This window comes from Gallus gallus, chromosome 17 (genome assembly GCF_016699485.2).
Source record: "Gallus gallus isolate bGalGal1 chromosome 17, bGalGal1.mat.broiler.GRCg7b, whole genome shotgun sequence".
Classification (NCBI taxonomy): domain Eukaryota; kingdom Metazoa; phylum Chordata; class Aves; order Galliformes; family Phasianidae; genus Gallus; species Gallus gallus.
In genome coordinates, this window is record NC_052548.1 from 5,001,747 (window position 1) to 5,018,354 (window position 16,608).

Consider the following 16,608-nt stretch of genomic DNA (forward strand, 5'->3'; position numbering starts at 1 on the left):
GAAGTAAGAGTGGAAGGTGGGGGGAAATGAACAGGTTTTGGCCTCGGTTGTTCAAGCTCCAGACTTCCTTGAAAGGCAGGACAGGACTAGTCTGAATGTGATGAAGTTTGTGTATAATCAATAAAAAGAACTTGAGTTCTACTTGAAAGAGGGAAGAGGTCAGTGTGATAACCTTCACAGTTCTTTTTATTTATTATTAATACCTGCTTGCTGGAACTCCAGCAACAGAAAAATAAGGAATAGGAGGCAAAGCAGAGACTCCTCTCTCTACTCCCAACATCCAGCTGCTTTATTTTTCCTCCAACTGCATTTCTTTCTGTCTATTGTTCTTGAATCTCCTGAGACTGCACCTAAGAAACATTGAATACTTTAGGGCAGCAAAACTCAAGTTTCCCCAAAAAGTGGTTTTAAAGAATAGTTATAAAAACTGTGAAGGGAAGCAATTGTAGCAAGAACTGAAAGGGTTATTAAATTTTCTCAATAGCGCCTCTGTTTTACAACCTCAGGGCACAGGACAGGGATACATTCCTTGTCTCAGAATCTTGTGACAACATTTGTTCCCAGTGCTGGGTGCCTATAGCTTCAAGGACTGTGTTTTGAGAGGGAGAAAAGAGAACCAACCATAGGGCATATAAATGCCTCATGTGCCTTTTGAAAGAAAAAGATCTGAGCCTGTGATAGAAGAAGGCTATCAGCCCCACCAACAGCCCACCTGCTACTTCTGAGCTCAGGTAGTTCATGGCATCTCTGCGTGGCCTTTAGCAGGCAGATATATGAAAGCTGTGACTGTGCTCTGGGTCAGCTGGAAGCTGGGTGGTGTCTGTCAGGTGCTGAGCCTGAGATCATCTAAGAGCATTCATCCAATTAGTCACTTCCAGCATTTCCTGAAGTTTCAAGACCCATCCTGCTTTCTTTTGCTACTGACTGGTACCAGGTGCACAGAACTAACTTCATTCTGGGCTGGATGATCAGCTGGTGTCTTCAGTGCGAAATAGCCTAAAAGTGAATTGTGTCTGTCTGTCATGAAAACACTCTCTTAAAGCTAAAATAGATTTTTTGAGGTTCTTTATCAACAAGGAATGTCCCCAGGCACAAGACAACTAAATAATCACATTTAGAAATGATATACTTCTCCTAATCCAGAAGATCAATCAGATTCTGAGCCTAGAAATGCTGTAGGGTTTAGTAGCTGGTTCTAATGAAGGGAGAAAGAATCTTTATTTCTGTTTTTCCTCCAATTCTGAGAAGCATAAACCCATCAGCGGCACTGAGAGCCTCTGTGTGAATATTCTCCAGCAGCTTTACTGCAGGTACAATGTAAATTATTTCAAATTTTGATATAGTTTTATAAAGTAGCCATGAGTCAGAATTTTAAAAGGCAAGTTTCCTCCTCTTCTATCCTGGATCAGATCTCCTCTGGTTGTGCTCTCCATTCTCTTGCCATGGCAGGGCAATTCCCTCCAGCTTTTTCTTCTCTTCTTACATTGGTACCAACTACCAGATACATTTCCCTCTATCAGCTCTTTCCTACAGGAGAAATTCTCCCATGTAAGGTGTTTGCCAATTATCACCTTCAGCTTTTCTTCATACACTAGAGTGATTTATTATAGTTATTTCAACTGTCCCTACCCTTTGGCTCTCAAATTATTCTCTTTACTGTTTACTGTTATTATTTATATTATTGAAACTTCTAGTTACAGAGTAGAACAAGAATGTGTTTTGCATTCTGTGCTGCTTGGATTCTTGTGTGGGCTGTCTCTTTGTTATTTCCCTGAAGGACAATGTGTGTACAAGCTGCAATTTTCCAATGTAGCACAGCTGTAGTTACCTTTGTAGACACACAACTGAATTCACAGGAATATTCTGTATTGCTTCACATGGGAACCTCATATTATGAGAGTGGTGTATGATTTCAGGCACCTGAACTGTGCAGGCTCAAATTTCCTTCCTCTCTGTCAGGTAAGCCATTCATTTTAACATTCTCCCCAGGATTTCTTCTATCTGACATTTTTCTTATGTCATAGTAAGATGTCCTAGCTTGCTTGTTCTTAAGAAAGAAGAGCAGCTTGGCCAGGGGCTCATTTGTAACCAAATAAGCGTGTTGGAAATCCTTGGACTTGTGTTTTTCTGAGATGGTTGTTGTTATCCACCTCCTGGTCATGAAGATGCACCTACACCATATTTTGCTGTACCTCAGAGTCAATTCATAGTCCTGCAAAAGCCAGTAGAAAAATCTGTTGACTTCATTTGGCCATGGACCAAACCCTAACTGGCATTTAAACTTGTTAGCACACCGCTGAAAAACTGTTCAGCTTGCAAGGAAGACACAGCGATATCAGATGCCATTTGCCACTTGAAAATATAAAGAGCACCCTTTCTTTAAAATGTAATCTGCCCATAATATAGCTCCAACTCTAATGTCTATTATTTAGCACTTTCTTTTAACTTAATTTTTTACCAGCAGTTTTTAAAAACTATGCAGTTTTAATCTCAAAGAAAGTTTAAAGCAATTTTTTATTAGTGCATAACTCCAAAATACCACTTTGGAATGAAGAATTATCTCTCAAGCACTTATGAGATAGGCTTTACTTTTCTGTTAGTTAATCTGACAGTATTTTATTAATAATCAGCCCTTTTTGTATTGCTATTATGCATTTTTTTCTATTAACGCAGTTTATATCTCTAGCATCGCCATTAAAAAGAAGACTATGAAATATCTCTCAGATACACTGTGTAGGAACAAAGTAGATAAATATTGCTTGCAAATCACAGGCACTATTTTTTTCCATTGAATTTTCTTGCTGTTAATAAACAGTGAAACTCTTAATACCAATTTTAAGAAATATTATAGATGAGAATCAGAGTACGATATAGTCTACAGCCACTATAAGGGAACAGGGAGGGAATAGGTACTCTTGTTTCATGGTTTTTTGCACCCTTACTTACAATTCATTGCTCAAAACAAGCCCATAGCTCACTGTCTATGCTTGTCTTCATTTGAGTACCACTGGGCTGGAGGATCAGAACAGACAGAAGCTTGAACCCAGACTTCTTCCTCTGTTTTAGAAGATTTATCCCTAAATCTAGTGCAGTTCTCATTCTTATTCAATTTTAATCCAATCTAGAAATTTACAATGAGTAACTTCATGATCTTGTTGAATCTAATAGGTTTATGCTGGATGTCTCTGGTAAGCCTGTTAATTTTATATAGTACAATTCAATTCACTTCTCTGGTGATTCACACCACCATAAGTGGAAAAAAATTATGCTACAGAAGCCTAGTCTGAACATAGTGGCTCCTCGCTTTTCATTAGCTCATACTTCTGATCAACTCAGTGTATTTGGGTCATTTCATCGTCTACAGTGTTTGCCATCGCTGCCCTGGAGTATAATCTGCAACCAGAATTAATACTGTGTGTATGCCTTCCCCCCAGTCATTAAGATTGATGGAGTAAAAATGGTGCTGATACTGATGCTTTCTGGCATTCCACTGGGCAGTGTTTTCAACTGCACTTACTGCACCACTGCTCTCTTACCCATCCTTTGTTCTCTTGCTGGCATTTTTCCATCCCTGTCAATACCTGTCATGCTTCAGAGAATTATTTGCAAGGTCCATCTTACATCTAAAAGAAACCTAAACAAACCATCTCCCCTCTCACATTCATTTTCAGAAGGATGTTGCCCCAACCTCACACCAATTTGGAAACCCCTGCTGAGTAATCAAGCACTGCCTCACAAGCCTAAATGTCTGATGGGACATTATTTGCCTACAATCATGTATGAGGCCACAGGAGAGCTAAGACTGGAGTAGCTCTCCCATCCATCACTAGAAACAGAAATTGGGCAGACTAAAAGGTAATTGCCAGTGTCTCTCTTATTTCCACATTTTAAGAGTAGTACCTCTTAAGGGATCCAATTTTGATCTCACTGTTTCAGATCAGAAATGAACCAGCTACAAACCATCCAGCCAAAATAATTTTCCCATTTTTCTGGTATCATCCCAGTCATGTGGGTTTTTTTTAGCAGTGTCAATAAACTGTCTCTCTTTTGAGGCATGAGACTATTGCTCACCTAGATTCTCTGTTGAGTCCATAAAGGGTGAACTCCGTTATAAATATTTATTTTAAAAGCTGATTCTGCAGAGGCTAAACCATCTCCTTTTACTTTCAATGGAAATCTTCCCATTGACTTCAATGGATGAAAATTATTAAGATTGAATTCTTACCACAAGAGACCCATGAAACTGTAAGCTTTCCAAATCAGGCATATGTATAAAACCAGAATTTGCATCTTGGGAGAATGAAGTGAGTTCTGACGGGCATTTTAATGCCAAGACAGATAAGTGAAATTATAAATGACTCAAGCCAATGCTTCATTAAACTGGTACAGAGATTTATGGACCCTCAAGAATACAAGGTTTTTCCACCTTTGCAAGCATCAAAGAAAATCAGAAATACCTTTTCAGCTTAATCCTCACAACCATAAGCCCTGATGAGCAGTCTAAGCAAGCACCAAGCACATCAACAGAAATGGGAACCAGCTCCTGAATGGAAGGTTTGATCCAGAGAGCTGGATGATCGCTAGGAGTAATCAGTAAAATGCAAATCCACTGTTTTCAGTTCAGTGTCTGCTTTATCTGTTCCTTGTCATCAACTTTATTGACAAGGTCTTCATTGCTTCCTAATTGTTTGTCCCAGTTTTCTGTGCTTTTCTGTGAAAGGCATGTTTGAAAAGAAGAGTTCACTAACTCAGCTGTGTTCTGAGTAACTCAGCTGTCATTGATTGTATTCCTTTTCAAGTTTAGTAAAGTGCTTGTTTTATCTCTGTTACAACTCCCTCACATGCACCTCTACATTTACTGCACTCTTAAGGCTCTTTCTCATTGAAAACGGTAATTAATTTGTTCTGCTGTTTTCCCTTTATGCATCTTATTTTCCTACAGAGTTCAACCACTGCTATGACACTTTCCTGCCATCTTCCCAGGTTTCATGTGCTCATGAATCTGGCTCTTCTTTATTTTTCAGTATTTGAACACCGTCCAATTCCCATGCTTATACACCTACAGTTCTAGAATATTTCCTCTTCTTTTACCTCAGCATTTTTACAGTAGTAACCTCAAAATGAGTTAAGACTGTGTCCCTACCATCATGCTGAAGACATTTGCCAATTCCACATCCCTCCCTCCCTCCCTCCCTCCAATACTGCCCTATGTTTCCATACCATTTTGCTCTGCAGCACAGAGGCTCTGGTACAGGTTTACAGAGAGGAGTCTCAGGTGACACAACAGCAGTGAGGTCAGAGATGGGGCCATGTGACAAAAGCACTGCAGGAGGAACTGCTCCGGCTCTGCCTTCTTTACCCTGCAAGAAATGATGCAATGTTCAATTTAAGGCTTCAGTTCTTTATATAAAACCATTTTAAACACTCTATCACCAAAAATTAAAATAAAAATTAAAAAATCCCAGGAAGCTGGATGCAGAATTTCAGCAGAAATGCATATATAAACCTTGCTGCATCCTTGAGTCAAACTGGTGATGCAACCTCTGGATTACAGCTTGCATTGCTGTTTGCCCCAGCTGAGAAAGGACACTGCAAAATTAAAGGGTTCAGAGGAAATTCCCGTGTGAAGAAAGCATGGAGTTCAGAACAGGGACAAAGGCAGCAGGAATATGAGAAAGACATAAGGACTGCCAAACAGGCTGGAGATGGTGGGCTCGGAGTTCGGTTCCCCATGTCTCATGACAGGAGAACAAAGAGCCAGTTGATGAAATACTAAGAAGCAGCAAATACAAAACTGATAAAAGGAATGACTTCTTCATAGTTTCTTTCAATGCCAAAGGAAATCCCTGAGGATGAGAATTTAACAAGGTTGCTCAGGGACTGGCCACTCACTCAGATAACCAGAACACCCACAATAAGAGCAGTTAATGCCACAAACCCTTGGAAGAGCCATCACACATCACGTACCAGGCCTTAAAACAATTCTCTTAGAAAACAGAGTGCATTAGAGAATAAGTGGGAGGGAAGGGGAGATGGATTATCCTACATTTGCTTGTTGTGCACAGCTTCTATCTTCTTTAAAAGCATCTGGCAGAAGCCATAGTCACAGGACCCACTCTAAGGCAGGCTGACAATTGTATTGCTGCCAATCCTTGGGGTCCCTTCCTTGCTTCTCTCCCTGCTCCACCTGGTTAAAAGGGATTAAGAATTAACAGCCAAATTTCACACAAAAATTCAAAACTATTTTCTTCCTGAAAAGTTAAAAATAGGCTCATTTTTCTTCTCTCCTTTCTGTTTTCCTTAGGAACTCATGGTGAAACATTTTAAATAAAACATTTTTCTGCAAACACAGGTGCTAGTAAACAAAATATGTTAGTATACACTTTGGAACTATTTACAATGCAAGAAGTGTGGGAGAGATGGAATATTTTAATAAAACAATTGCTTTTCATGAAAAGTAGCCTGTTTTGTTTTCTCAGTTTTTGTAGGAAAAGTCTGGTTTTGCGTTGTTTTTTTAAAGACCCTGGAAAATCTTGATCAACTCAATTCCCAAAGACAGACCCAAATGGCCGTGCCAGGGATTAGCGCAGCTAGGAGACAGCAGCAGCATCCCAGAGCAGGAATGACCAAGTGAGCAGCGCCAACAGCCTGAAGGATGTTTCAGGGTTGGGGAGCTGAGGCCAGGTGAGGAAGCCATGTCCAGCAACCGCTGCCAGCAAAACCCATAGAAAAGTGTTTTTTTGACGTGGATGGGAGTGGGTCGTGCTGTCCGCTCCTTAGGGTGGCTGCAGGCTATGCTGGGGTCAGCCCTTGTTCCTCTGCAGTCGCAGGGACAGCGGTGGCAGACAAAGTGCCAGCATATTCAAGATTAAACTGATGAGATGGAGTCGCTGGCAGCAAATGCAGCTCTCAGTCCCAGCACTCTGAAATGAGCCCCCCCCCCCCCCCCCATTCCAGCCCAGCTCTGGAGGGAGGTGAGGAAAGAGCAAGCATTAGCAGAGCCTCTAATGAGGGAGGAATGGGGAGCTCGTCCCTGAGGTGCGTGCAGCCGGCTGGGGAAGGAGCTCAGCCCGTCTGGCACAAGCTGAAATGCTTTAGGATTTCTTCGGTCTGCCGTTATCCTTGTCCCTTTGCTAAATGTTAATCAAACCTTTCTTTTTTTCCCCTTTCTGGCTGAAACATCTGTTTTTAATGCTCGCAAACAATAAACCCTTTCTTTTTTCTCTGCTCACACGGGATGTAAATCCACACAGAAGGGGAAATAAGGAGGAAAGGGCTGCACACCACGTTCCCAGCATTAGCATAAGAGCCGTGACTGCAGCTCAGTGCAACTCCGTGCTCAGCAAGCCCAACCTGCCTGCAGGAGCCAACCCAACCTGGAGCCTCTCACCAGAGCCCCCAAAATCTGTCAGTCGGCTCGCAGGGGTGCTGAAAGTTGGCTCACCCCCCGTTGTCAACACGGCTGACAGGTTTCTTAAGAAAAAAGCAAGCCGTAGCAATGAGGATGCCTAACACCTTCACTCTGCTATCAAAAAGTCACTTAAACTAAAAGACTTGTATGTAAAACTGGCCACAAGCCTTATCTCACATACACACCTGAATGCATCTCAGCAAGCCAGACTCCTGAGAGCATTAACTCCTGAAACACAGCAGCCAGCTGATCCAGCCTAGGCTGTGTCTATCATTCCACAGAAAACAATCTCTTGGGTGACTGCACACTCAGCTGGGCTGCTGGCTCTACCCCATCTGCTTGCTTGCCTTCAAATCTGAAGTGGGTAAGCCCAGCTGGAGCTCAGTTTGTGGACTGTCCTAATCCTGCTGTGTCACTAACACCTGTCATGAGGGTATAGCACCTCCAGGAAACCACTTCTGCATGAACCTCAAGCTGTTACTGGCATGGGTGCTGCTTATCTGTGTTTAAAGTGGTGGGTGGGAGACAGCAGATGTGCTTTTCCACCTCCTCACGCCCCTCTGAAGTACCAGTGCCACCTCCTTTAGCCAAATTCTGCCTATAGCAAAGGCTGGACACAAGGTCCCAGATGAGATACGAACACTGGGGAACAAACGCAGGCTCCATGTTGAACCCCTCCCAGCGCCATGTCTTCAGCGTCTGCCACTGGGACAGCATTAACTCAGATGCTGTCACGGTACAAACCAGGAGCCCTCTGCCAGCAGCAGTCTGTGAGCGAAAGGAAGAGATAAAGGTATTATCATTAAAGAGTCCAAACCCACCTTCCAGAGCCACATGCAAGTGAGACGGCTGTATTTGGCTGTGGAAGCATAATGCTTAAGACTCAAAAGTCATATTCGACTAAATTTTCTCGTTTCTGACAAAAATAAGGTGTTACAACTACAAGCTGTTCCAGTAAAGCCTCCTCAACAGATAATCGGATTTACATAATTGGGTGCTGGTGGGACTTCAATAAATCATCATCGTGGCAGTGTGTTTATTACAGCCACGCAGATTCACTGCTTCCCCAGACAGTTCCTGGAGCCCAAATTACACCAAATACAGCTGAGAGGGAGACAGACACACAGCTCGTGCTTGTGGGCAGGAGAAATACAGACCAGCTGTTGCTAATTGCCACTGAGGACTTCTTACATTCCAGGTGCTATGAGCTTGGTGTTCTGATAATGGGCTCCTCAGGCTTGACCACAGATTCACCTCTAGCCTAGGTCATATTATAAGACAGTATATGTCTGCACCAACAAACCTTGTGTTGATATTTCTAGCCTGTTGCCTCCATGGAAAGCCCAAATGCCATACAGAAGGAGGAAGAACCTCCATTCCTACTCTTCCAACTCATCCAGCAAGAGGGGAAATTGCCCTACTGTTGGGATGGAGGTACATATATGAATGGAATATTGTACTGATCATCTACTTTTCACTGGCCCTAGGCTTCTCTGCACCTGAAATAAGCTGTGATTCAAAGCCTCTTTGGAAAAAAAGTGTTTTCTACACATTTGAAAGTGGGGATAAGTTATTTTCCAGGAGAGCAGGGCTAAATTTGAGAGAAGGACGGAGGCTGTCAATGTCTTCCTAGTACGTACATATGGATAATGCCACATGCCAGGGACAAGCTGTGAACAGTGGTGATTTGTGAGCTGGGAAATGGGATTGCCAAAAGAGATGGAACAGAAATGAGGTTTTAATCCCCCAGCCCAATCTTCCCTGGTACTGGCTGTCTGCAAGAGCAGGATTTTATCAGTGCAGCCCACAGGGAACTTTTCTGACCTTCAGTTTACTGGAGCCTGGCAGAGCATTGCACTTCTCTAAGATGTGTGAAGACAAGTTTTCAAAATACACAGATGCTCCTGTGAGCTAGAGCCATAGCACAACACAATACACACCAGAACATATTGTGGAGAGCAGACTGAACTCCACAGAGGAAGTCTGTGCACAGCTTACAGGTCCTTCAAATTCACAGGAACAGGTACATCAACATTTTCTACACTCTTCATTGCCAGTGAGCTTACAAAGTCAATCGCCTTGGGACCTGTGTATTTTCCAGGCTAGATGAAAACAGCCTTCCCTATTCTCTTTTGGAGGGCTCTCCAGGTTAAAGAGGAAGAGAAAACTGTGTATAAGACCCACAGCTATACCACACAGGAGACCGATGTGTTTGCTTGAAAAATTAGATTTGCTTCTATTGCACAGCTTCCTCCAAGAGCTTTCTATACCTGATCCCACCCCCCCAGCTCAGCCCTCTGCCTGCCTGTCTGCCAGGGAGACAACGCCAGCACGAGCACTCTCAGCTGCCAAAGCACACTGGCCTGGGACTTCATTTCTCTGTATCACAAGCTACCAGCAGAAACCTTGTCATTGCAATTTTTCATGTATTTTATTCTGTTTTTTTGGTTTTTTTTTTTTTTTTTATCTCTCCAAAATCTCAACTCCCTAGATTGTGGCTGTAGGCTATTATGAGACTGGAACAAAACTTATTCTCAGTCCTAAGCAAAATAAGGTGAGAGACAATGGGCACAACAAAGAAAACAGTTCATGTTTGGAGCAATAAGCGTCACAGTTTCTGCCCACCTTAGATTTGGAAGGGCAGGAACACAGGCAGCGTCTCACAGGTAGTGTCTGTCCCCAGTGAGCAGCTCGACTGGTGGCTTGGTGTGATGGATGGCAGGTGGCAGGTCCATCCAATTGCTGTGTCCACAATATTTCTATCTCATATCACGGCAAATTTCAGTTGAAGAGGTTTCATCCCACCTTCAGACATGGCATTATTACCACCAAACCCACTGTGTACACAGATAGGTGACTGTGAGCACTACAGGATGTCCTCAATGAATGGCCCATAATGAGATGCTAAAGTGATGCCCCCACAGCACACAACTGTGTTTGACTAACAGGAGCTATTGTTCTTCCACGTGCTGTCCAACAAGCAGCAAGGCAGATAGTTCACTCTTTTTCTCCTTTTCCTTCTTTCCTTCCTCCCTCCCTTCCCTGTTTTTTTTTACTTGCTTTTCTTTTTCTTCTTCTTTCTTTTCTTTTTCTTCTCTCTCTTTTTAACATTTCAGCCAAAGAAATGAGGCTGATTGTTCCACCAGCTGAGTAAACTTTGAGGGCTTTAAGAAAAACAAATAGTAAGTTTTGCTCGCCAGGTGGTTTCTTCCTCCCTTCTCAGCTCCAGTTGCATCCCTAATTTAGAATCTGCAGCCGGTTAACGAGCACAGAAGAGACACAGGCTTGGTGCAGAGCATCCCTTTCTAAACACAAACACATACACACACTTCCAGATGTTTCATCTTCTTAATAACGTCTCAAGCCATGTGAAAAGAAAGGCTTTGGATCTGAAAATAACAAAATGGCCCATGAGAAGGGTACTTAGAGCACTGGTGTTGGGCTGGCAGCTTTTTTATGTTTGTTTGCTTAATCCTGAAATATTATGCAGAATCGAACCCTTGAAAATTTCTTATTTCCTTGCACCAAAAGTGGTCTCCAAAGAACTGAGCAAAATCTGCATATTAAATCAAATGTATTTTCCTGCCCACACCTTCTCCTCACTCTAACCTCTCTTACACAGACACACAACTGCTTTTCATAGCAAGGCTATAATTTAACAGCTAATGCTTTGCATGAGTACCACCCCTTCCCAAATTCTCCTGCTTTTCAGTTTCTATTCAAATTCAAAGCCAGATTATTTTAGCTCTACAGACCTGGAAAAAAATGAAATGACAATATTTGAAGAAGCTGCTAGTAGTTCTTTTCCCCCTTTCAGTTCACACCCAGGCAATGTCAAGTGTAAGTCTATTCTTTCCGCCTGCAGATACAGAGACAGTTGGGAGCTCAATAAATAATATTCCAGGGCTGAAACGTTCTATTTTAGACACGAGAAGGGATTTAATTCTCTGGTGAGCACCCAGAGACATGACCTAAACAAAATAAGGCATGGACAGCAAACATGGCCCTGAAAAGGGCTGGTTGGCCAGTGAGAGTCTGCAGGCTCTTCTGCCCATCCTGACAGCAACCTCCGCTGTCACACCAACGCAACTGGTCCATGTCATGGCTAGGGACCTGCCCAGTTAGACTGAGATACATCATGTCCCATAGCTACCTATGGAACAGTTAATTGGTAGGCAAGTCAGGGCTGTAATGCAGCAAGTTTCAGCCTTTACACCTTCGTATGCTGCACACCATGACAACTAACATCTCACGGCAATGAGGGACATGGTTTGTTTCCTGCTCCATGTACTCAAATATTGCTGTGCTCCAACAGAGAGTGGAGGGGAAGTTGTGTATGGAAAACACAGCCTCAGATTGAGAGACAGCTCCTTTCTCCTTCTCAAAGCCAAAGCAAGCACTTCCCCACCAGGCCAAACAATTTGTGCCTTCACTGTTTAATGCTGAATGATGCCAAGCTGGGGAGGCCTTCTGCAGCATTCTGTATGCTTTACACAAGGAGTGCCAACCCCAAGCTGCAGGCTGCAGCAGTGAAGCTGATCACAGTGATATACAGTGAGGGGAGATAGGAAAAAAAAAAGAGAGAAAAAAAGTAGCAGCATCATAATCAACACCAGGTGTAGGCCAATTAAACAGCCGTTCCTGTGTGCTCACAGGAGGGCACTCACTCACAATTTACCCAAACAAATCCACGTTTAAAAACTCTCAGGAGTTTCACAGAAAAATCACATTTCTCTTCAGGGCTCTTTAAAAATATTTGAGAGCACTTTTGTCTGTACACACCAGCTTTGCACACCCGAACCGGCTCCCTCTCAGCCCAGGAGAACCGATCAGCCTGGATTAAAGTGCTGGCAGATGCTTGCTCCTTGCTAAGAAGCAAAAGAGTCCTTCTTCCCCCAGCTCTCCTCCTTCAGCTACCTCTTCTAATCCCCATCTGCCTTTCTTCAAGGTGGTGCTGGCTTTCAGCTTGTACTTTCAAAAGGCATCTTAGGGGCAGCTAGGTGCTCGAGTCTGATTTATTTATAGGATCCAGGCACTCAGCTCCTAGGCTCCTTTGAAGCCCTACAAGCTACAGCAGTATATGTATTCCAAGTACAGTTTTCCTTCACTGTCAAATTGTTTGTTGTGTACGAAGGCGCACGTCACACTGGGATGTGCTGCCTACCCCACCTCCATCCTGCCCACTGCAGCTGCCCAGGCCTCAGCCTCTTCCTCTGAGACACTGGACCCCAACTCTCCATGTCTGCTATTCAGTCAACCACTACCCGCAGTGATCAGCATTCCACAGGCCGATTGGGTGGATGTGCACCTCAGGCCAGCCTCACTTCCAACTCAACATGCCAACCAACTTGTGCCACCTGAGCATGGTTCATAGTTGAAACCACACTTATAGCAAAACTCCCTTCTTGCTGGTCTGCTGGAACTAGTTAGCTTGATTTATTTGGTGGAAACTTGAAATAAACCCTGAGTTCATCCATGTTACTGCCCACTATAACAACCATTAGTGCCCATGGAAGTGTTCTCCAGTGCCTTCTCAGGATTCCCCAGTTAACCCTTCATGGAGGGCTCTCCAGGAAGCTCTCACAAGAAGACAATTCATGGCAAAGGTGAATAAATAGGTAGCACAGCATCTCATAGGGTCTTGCCTTTCTCCTCACCTTACCAACAAACATAAGTATTAGGGTGACACACAAAGGACTGCAGCACCAGTGTAACAACCCACAGAACACTTCTAGAGTGTAGCCAAGTAAGGACGGGACAAAAAAAAAGAACTATTTTAGACTCACAAGACACCTCTGTGGGAGTCAGTGTGAGGGATAGGATTCCACCATTCACCATCCTGCATTTCAGTTGATAAAATGCTCCTGTGTTGTCCTTTGTCAGATGCAGTTGAACCCTCTTCCCCTTACACTTCTATAGCAATAAATCCCATCATCTCATACTGACAATTGATTTTGCATGTGTAACTAACAGGCGTGGCAGGAAAAGGGTAAAGTGTCATCCTCTGGGTCTAGACGTGAATTTCAAGGCTGCCTTCAACTGTAAACAGTTATTGATTATTCACTTGGAAAGTCAAAGGCAGAGAGGGCTGATGCTAGCTATATAACCCTTGGCAGAACATTGGATATAGAAGCTGGATTGCCTGATGGCATCTGAGCACATGTTGATCTTTGACTTTGACCCTACAGTAATTGAAGGGGTCCGGGACCTCACTGGATCCCATCACAAAAAAAAAAAAACCCAGCAGTTTTGGCTGAGGGAAGTAGAAGATGTACACACTCACTCTGGATTCCTCCCATTGTTTGTGGTCCTCAATAAAATTACAAAAGACAATCATCTAGCTGTTGTACCGCTTAATGCTGGTCGTCATCTCTGCTTGAGGTTGTTGATTGTCATCAGGAAGGATGAGGCTGCCTCTGCCATTAAACATTAGGATTTAGCACATCAAATGTCATCATCTTTTTAGTTTTTATTTTCAAGGGATTTCAGCTCTAACTGTATCATATGAGGGAGAAAGAAAGTGTGTTTAGCAAGAATGAAACTGCCTGGAAGCTCTCCTAAGGGTTTGAAATTTTAGAAACAATGCCAGATTAGAGAAGCAGCTCCCTGAGCAGCAAAACCAGTGAAGCTCAGCACTAGCTGGTTTTATGTCTCAAGACTCAACATCCCTTTACATCTTCTGATACCTGGTAAGAGTTGAGCTAACATGGCAGCTGGGGGATATTATTAGGGCTCCTCCTCTTTTCCATCTGTCTGCCTTCATGAAATCCATGGCAATTTAAAATTTTGGACAGATTCACCCATTGACCAAGTTTGTTTGATGCACAGCACTGAGTTCAGAGGTTATTACTCGGGGTCTGATCAATGCCGGGACGCTGTATCACAGACATCTCAATTCCCAAAGAAACAAAGTACAACTCATGGGTTCACTCTCTTATTGTGCCTCTGCTGTTGTAATAATGTGCAGTGAGTATGCCCTGCCCCTGCAAAATGCTAACACGTTCAACTTGTGCCAGGGCTGAACTGCTACCCAGTCAGCACGCAGAATTCACCATCAGCACTGTGCCAGATCCACTGGGCAGCTGATACTTCTGCAGCCTGGGAAGATGATCCTTACAAGTCAGATCAGCAGGGCATGCTCAGGAGGGCCATCTCTGTCACTGGGGATGAGCGAGATGACAGATGTTATATGAGGCTGTGGCTGAAAGAGGGAAGAAGCAATATATATGTATATCTATCAAACAGACTGGCTTGTGCAACTAATAACACCAGAGATTAGATCAGTTTTACTAATGCTCATTTCTGCTGTTTCCTTGGGTTTTTTATATTCCCTTTGGCTTGGAGTATGTAAATAGACTGATTACCTGCCTCTTGATTCTGTTTTCAAAACACCACCTTTGCATCGCCTTCACCAGGGAAGAAAATAATTGATGGGGTAAAACCAGTTATATATCTCTTTATTATTATTTGATGGCAGCATTTCCATCATTGTTATGATTGATCAAGCCTTTAAGTCCTGTTCAAAACCTACATCTTTCCTCAGTTCCTGCCACTGTCCATGTACGTACTGGGAGTTCATATCCAGCAATTCTTTTCTCCTTCTTCCTGCCTATTCCTTTGACAGGGGCTGTCAGAAGAGGTTTCCATCTGCTTTCCAGAGCTGAGTAACCAGTTCATTATAAAGTCAACATGACAGGTTGCGGAAAATAGAATGAACACCTTTCCATAACCACCCTATTTATGCAAAGAGAAATCAGTCTTCAGTGGGGCTGCTTATCTTTGCAGATGTCCCTGGGCTGAGAAAACAGCATGGACCAGAGACAGTAAAAGGGTTTTTGTTGGTGGTGGTGTAGATGATTGCAGCTCGAGGGAAAAAAAACATTGGACATTAAAAAATAAAGTGCATGTTAGAGGAATTTCAGTAGATTAGAGAGAAAGTGTCTGATCTAAATGGGAAGAGCAGTCCCATCCTCAGACAGCTGTCTGTTTGCCTGGCTTTGAGTTTAAGATAATTGAGGTTTTGTTGGTCTGAAAGCCTTGGGAAAAATGTTTAAAAAATAGACAAGGGAGAGACAAGTTCCAAGACTCAGAGGTCCTCACTTGCAGAGATGAGGTTGTGGCAAGGTCAGGTGGATTTGGGATCCCCTACCAGGCACTTTAATTAGTGACAGTTACATCTATATCAGGAATTGCCTTCCTCTGTGCTGTGGCTATAATGTACTGAGCCAAAATTTGCCTTGAGAAGAGTGATTAGGCAAATTAATGTATATCACTGGGCTGGTTTGGCAAAAGAAAGGCTTCATCTTCCCCTTTTCTTGGTACCTTCTGGCCAGCATTGTCCCTTCTCATTTCTCTTAACCCTTGTAGGGCAAACTCTGCAAGCAGCTTGAATGCTAGAGATGACAAAGGTTAACAAAACTCATCCTAAAAGGATACATGCAGCTCAGATTCCCTCAGAGCAGGCTTTGCTTAGATGTGAGGCCTCCCGGAACTGACAGGAGTTCACACATCCAAAGGAAATCAGGATCATAGAATCACAGAATCATTAAGATTGGAAAAGATCACTAAGATCCCCAAGTCCAACCATCAGCTAACGCCCACTGTGCTCACTCACTGTGTCCCTAGTCCATCTCCTGGTCTGGAACACATCCAATGATGATGACTCCACAACTCCCTGGGCAGCTGTGCCACTGCATCACCACTTGAAGAAGTGTTTGTTTTTTTTTTTCACTTTAACACATCCCTGTAGGCTCAGTGAGCAGAGAAGGTGCTACAAGGATGCTCACATTTTGCAGTAAAGGAATACTTAGCTCCCAGCAGGATTGGTGCCCTGAGCATTCTGAGATTCAGCTGAAGATCCAGCCGTCTGCAGATCACACTGCACAACTGCAAATAGGGCCCTGGTTATCCTGAGGACGTGAAGTTCAACATACGGTGAAATCTCAATTTCACAGAGATTTCACAGCTGAAAACACTCTCCCACTACAAATAAATAAGAGTTAAATCCGTGCATCAAGCACAATGTGCACTGCCAGAAGGATTCCACTGAACTGCAGGGTGGGTCCGTGCGCCCACCACAATGTGCGAAATGCAGCTCAGCAGGACAGCCCACATTTCAATAATGTCATCACATTTTGCTGGGCCCATCTCAAGTTGTTTATGTCTGAAATTGACACATTTTATTGGGTCTAAGTAGT

At 43.3% G+C, this 16,608-nt stretch overlaps 1 long non-coding RNA gene across 1 annotated transcript in view; it reads left to right on the forward strand.

Annotated features, from left to right (window-relative positions):
• Nucleotides 1–1,582: 1,582 nt before the first annotated feature.
• LOC124417280 overlaps nucleotides 1,583–16,608 on the forward strand; it is a 60,253-nt gene continuing 45,227 nt past the window's right edge. Inside the window, exon 1 of the long non-coding RNA XR_006931692.1 lies at nucleotides 1,583–1,959. This is a non-coding gene — a long non-coding RNA (uncharacterized LOC124417280). The remainder of the gene's footprint in view (nucleotides 1,960–16,608) is intronic.